The sequence below is a fragment of the Pelophylax lessonae genome (assembly GCF_965119305.1).
Source record: "Pelophylax lessonae genome assembly, chromosome: 11".
NCBI classification, from domain to species: Eukaryota; Metazoa; Chordata; class Amphibia; order Anura; family Ranidae; genus Pelophylax; species Pelophylax lessonae.
In genome coordinates, this window is record NC_138778.1 from 225,881,960 (window position 1) to 225,887,959 (window position 6,000).

Here is a 6,000-nt window from a genome sequence, read left to right on the forward strand (position 1 = left end):
GGGTGGCACTGATGGACACTGACGGGTGGCACTGATGAGCACTGATGGGCGGCACTGATGAGCACTGATGGGCAGCACCATCAGTGTCCACACTCAGTGCCCATAGTGCTGCCAGTCAGTGCTCATCAGTGCCTAGATGAGCAGGCACTGATGGGCACTGACTGGCAGCACTATGGGCACTGATTGTGGGCACTGATGGGGGGCACTGTGGGCACTGATGGTGGGCACATTGTATTTTATTTACCTCTGTTGTAATCAGGGCACTGGTGATCAGTGCCCTGATTACATTTTTCTGTGTCCCCGAACAGCTGATCGGCTCTGCTCCTTCCTCACACGCAGTCTCTGTGTGAGGAAGAGAGCTGGCGATGAGAGAGGATCTCATATGTTTACATATGAGATCATCTCTCATTGCATGGGCTGATCGTGTGGTAAATGACCGCTGTGATTGGCCATTTACCACGATCTGTGATTGGCTGTGTCCAAGGGACACGGCCGACACAGATTTTGCCCGATGCGCGCTCGCGGGAGCGCACGGGGAGACTCTTTCTGGGAGGCCGTTTAAAGACGGCCTCCCGGAAATTCGAGTCCGCGCTGTAGCCGTACTTCGGCTATAGCGCAGACCGGAAGAAGTTAACTGGATGAAAAAACAAACGATCGGGGCAAATGACAGATTTTCGAACGATTTTTTGGCTAGTGTGTGGTTCACACACATGCGATGTCTGTGTAATGCGAATTCAGCCATACAGATGACTGAATTCGCATCGCATTCGGACCAAAGTCGCACAGGGCCCCTTTTATGGTCCGCACCAGAATCCAATCTCTTGGGTGTTCACACCTATACGATCCAAATCCTGTCCGAACTGACAGTTGGCACTGCCATATGGGAACTGATCTGGGGGTGTCGTTAACTTCGTATTGACACCCCCCAGCAATTCGCATATGGCAGTGTGAGCTGCCTGCGAGTCGGGTGCGATGCGGGAACCTGCAGTGGATTGGCAGGGTTCCCACATCGCACCAATGTGAACCGGGATTTATAATTCTTTATCATTTAACTGTAAGATGTGAGGCAGCGGATGATGTAGACACTTTCTTTAGAAGTTGCTCTTGATTTTCTGATAGATTCTACTTTTGTAACTCAGGTAAGAGGAGATTTTGAAACATTGTTACTGTGAATAGTTATTGAAACACAGAAAAACCACAAACACAGGAGACCGTTTCTTCTTTAGTAAGCTCTCACCGGCTGAGCCCCCCAACCCTCTTCTCTTGTATTATACTGTCTCTGGCAGGGAGGATAAAATATCAATCATTTTTTTTTTTTTAAATCTAAAAAATCTATTTTTTTTTGTTTCGATCGGATTTGTTTTTTTATTTAACCACCAGGCCATTTTTTTTGCGATTTGGCACTGCATTATTTTAACGGACAATTACACGGCTGTGCGATGCTGTACTCAAATAAAATTTGTAATTTTTTCCCCCACAAATAGAGATTTCTTTTGGTGGTATTTGATTACCTGTGCGGTTTTTATTTTTTGCGCTATAAACAAAAAAATGAGTGACAATTCTGAAAAAAAAAAAAAAAAAAAAACAATATTTTTCACTTTTTGCTATATAACATTCCCAATAAAAATAATGTAAAAATCAAAATTTTTCATCCTTTTAGCCCAATCTGTATTATGCTTAAAAATTATGCTTAAAAAAAAAATCGCAATAAGCGTATTTTGATTGGTTTGCGCAACATTATAGCGTCTACAAACTAGGGGAAAGATTTATGTCTTTTTTCTTTTTTTTTAGTAATGGCAGCGATTTTTTTAGCGGGACTGCAACATTGTGGCGGACAGATTGGACCCCTAACTGATATTTTTGACACTTTTGGGGGGTACCAGTGACATTACTACAGTAATCAGTGCTAAAAATATGCACTGTTACTGTAATAATGAGACTGACAGGGAAGGGGTTAACACCAGGGGACGATCAAAGGGTTAAGTGTAAGCCTAGGGGGTGTTTTCTAACTGTATAAGCTGTCTACATTTTTTTAATTGGGAATGTTATATAGCAGAAAGTGAAAATATTGTTTTGTCGCTTTTTTTTTTTTTTTTTTAAATAAAAATCGCGCAGGTGATCAAATACCACCAAAAGAAAGTTATATTTGTTGGGGGGGAAAAAAGGAGATCAATTTTATTTGGGTACAACATTGCATGACCGCGCAATTTTCCGTTATATTAAGGCAGTGCCGAATCACAAAAGATGGCCTGGTCATTAAGGGGGGAAAATCTTCCAGTCCAGAAGTGGTAAGGCTGGCATTATTTCCCCCATGCAATGGGGCTATTGCTCGCACTGAATGGGTTAACTGCTCATTGGGGAAAGGAGAGCGGTGCTACACTCACCTAATCCTCCAATCCTCCCATACGCAAGACCGGCCCCTGTGGCTCCTAACAAGACAGCCCGCCCCCCCCCCCCCCCCCGCAATCGAGCGGTCTTGTGCGGTGGACTGTTCCTGATGTCATCATGGCATCAGCTGGCTCTGAAGGTGAAGATATCAGGAACAGACAACGGCAGGACATAGGGGAGCACCATTTTCTGGAGGATCGGGTGAGTATAGGCTCTGTGTTCACCCATAGACAAAACAAGCAGTTAACCCGTGCAGTACAGGCACAGCCCCGGTGCATGGGAAAAAATGATTTTGCCCAGAGTTGGGCTTTAATGCATTCTCTAAATTAAAGTGATTGTAAAGTCTCAGTTTTTTTTTTTTTTAATTAAAAAATAACAAACATGTTGTACTTACCTGCTCTATGCAGGAACCAGGTGAATAATTAAACAAAGTAGAAAGTATGATAAATAGATGGACGTATGTTTGACGCCTACATTTCCCCCCAGAGGCTGGGTGCTCTCCTTAAGCTGACCTGTAGGTAATAACACCTTTTTTTTCTTCCCCACATTTTGGAAGTCATCTCTACCCCCTCAGCACAGCCATCAGAAATTTTGGGGCCCCTTACATAGCTTTGGGCCTGACCACCTGGCCACTGAATGCCCACAGGAGGGAGAGGAGGAGAAGTGAGCATTTAGCGGCTGCCTGGGGTAAATTAAGTGATCGGTTCCTCTATATGCTGCCCCCCCACCCCCATCTAGGTGTACAGGGGGCCGCACGGGCCCTTGGAGCATGGGGCCAGGTTGCACATGTGTCCCCTGTAGCTATGCCCCTGGATGGAATCAGTGGCAGTGGTGGTGGATGGGATCAGTGGCAGCCGTGGTGGATGGGATCAGTGGTAGCTGTGGTGGATGGAATCAGTGGCAGCCGTGGTGGATGGGATCAGTGGCAGCAGTGGTTGATGGGCTCAGTGGTAGCGGTGATGGATGGGATCAGGGGCAACGGTGGTGGATGGGATCAGTGTCAGCGGTGGTGGATGGGATCAGTGACAGCAGTGATGGATGGAATCAGGGGCAACGGTGGTGGATGGGATCAGGGGCAGCAGTGGTGGATGGGATCAATGGCAGCGGTGGTGCATGGGATCAGGGGCAACGGTGGTGGATGGGATCAGGGGCAGCGGTGGTGGATGGGATCAGTGGCAGCGGTGGTGGATTGGATCAGTGGCAGCGGTGGTGGAAGGGATCAAGGGCAGCGGTGGTGGATGGGTTTAGGGGCATTGGTGGTGGATGGAATCAGTGGCAGCGGTGGTGGATGGGATCAGTGGCAGCCGTGGTGGATGGGATCAGTGGTAGCTGTGGTGGATGGAATCAGTGGCAGCCGTGGTGGATGGGATCAGTGGCAGCAGTGGTTGATGGGCTCAGTGGTAGCGGTGATGGATGGGATCAGGGGCAGCAGTGGTGGATGGGATCAGTGGCAGCGGTGGTGGATGGGATCAGTGACAGCAGTGATGGATGGAATCAGGGGCAATGGTGGTGGATGGGATCAGGGGCAGCAGTGGTGGATGGGATCAATGGCAGCGGTGGTGCATGGGATCAGGGGCAACGGTGGTGGATGGGATCAGGGGCAGCGGTGGTGGATGGGATCAGTGGCAGCGGTGGTGGATTGGATCAGTGGCAGCGGTGGTGGAAGGGATCAAGGGCAGCGGTGGTGGATGGGTTTAGGGGCATTGGTGGTGGATGGGATCAGTGGCAGCGGTAGTGGATGGGATCAGTGGCAGCGGTGGTGGATGGGATCAGTGGCAGCGTTGGTGGATGGGATCAGTGGCAGCGGTGGTGGAAGGGATCAAGGGCAGTGGTGGTGGATGGGTTTAGGGGCATTGGTGGTGGATGGGATCAGTGGCAGCGGTAGTGGATGGGAGATCAGTGGCAGCGGTGGTGGATGGGATGAGGGGCAGCGTGGTGGATGGGATCAGTGGCAGTGGTGGTGGATGAGATGAGGGGCAGTGATGGTGGATGGGATCAGTGGCAGCGGTGGTGGATAGGATCAGTGGCAGCGGTGGTGGATGGGATCAGTGGCAGCGGTGGTGGATGGGATGAGGGGCAGTGGTGGTGGATGGGATCAGTGGCAGCGGTGGTGGATGGGATCAGTGGCAGCGGTGGTGGATTGGATGAGGGGCAGTGGTGGTGGATGGGATCAGTGGCAGCGGTGGTGGATGGGATGAGGGGCAGTGGTGTTTGATGGGATCAGTGGCAGCCGTGGTGGATGGGATCAGTGGCAGCGGTGGTTGATGGGCTCAGTGGTAGCGGTGATGGATGGGATCAGTGGCAGCGGTGATGGGTGGGATCAGGGGTAACGGTGGTGGATGGGATCAGTGGCAGCGGTGGTGGATGGGATCAGTGGCAGCAGTGATGGATGGAATCAGGGGCAACGGTGGTGGATGGGATCAAGGGGAAGCGGTGGTGGATGGGATCAGGGGCAGCGGTGGTGGAAGGGATCAAGGGCAGCGGTGGTGGATGTGTTTAGGGGCATTGGTGGTGGATGGGATCAGAGGCAGAGGTGGTGCATGGGATCAGTGGTAGCGGTGGTGGATGGAATCAGGGGCAGAGCTGGTGGATGGGATCAGTGGCAGCGGTGGTGGATGGGATCAGTGGCAGCGGTAGTGGATGGGAGATCAGTGGCAGCGGTGGTGGGTGTAATCAGTGGCAGCGATGGTGGATGGGATCAGTGGCAGCAGTAGTGGATGGGAGATCAGTGGCAGCGGTGGTGGATGGGATCAGTGGCAGCGGTGGTGGATGGGATCAGTGGCAGCAGTGGTGGATGGGATCAGGGGCAGAGGTGGTGGATGGGATCAGGGGCAGCGGTGATGGATGGGAGATCAGTGGCAGCGGTGGTGGATGGGATCAGTGGCAGCGGTGGTGGATGGGATCAGTGGCAGCGGTGGTGGATTGGATCAGTGGCAGCGGTGGTGGAAGGGATCAAGGGCAGCGGTGGTGGATGGGTTTAGGGGCATTGGTGGTGGATGGAATCACTGGCAGCGGTGGTGGATGCGATCAGTGGCAGCCGTGGTGGATGGGATCAGTGGTAGCTGTGGTGGATGGAATCAGTGGCAGCCGTGGTGGATGGGATCAGTGGCAGCAGTGGTTGATGGGCTCAGTGGTAGCGGTGATGGATGGGATCAGGGGCAGCAGTGGTGGATGGGATCAGTGGCAGCGGTGGTGGATGGGATCAGTGACAGCAGTGATGGATGGAATCAGGGGCAACGGTGGTGGATGGGATCAGGGGCAGCAGTGGTAGATGGGATCAATGGCAGCGGTGGTGCATGGGATCAGGGGCAACGGTGGTGGATGGGATCAGTGGTAGCAGTGGTGGATGGGATCAGTGGCAGCAGTGGTGGATGGGATCAGTGGCAGCAGTGGTGGATGGGATCAGTGGCAGCGGTGGTGGATGGGAGATCAGTGGCAGCGGTGGTGGATGGGATCAGTGGCAGCGGTGGTGGATGGGATCAGTGGCAGCGGTGGTGGATGGGAGATCAGTGGCAGCGGTGGTGGATGGGATCAGTGGCAGAGGTGGTGGATGGGATCAGTGGCAGCGGTAGTGGATGGGAGATCAGTGGCAGCGGTGGTTGATGGGATCAG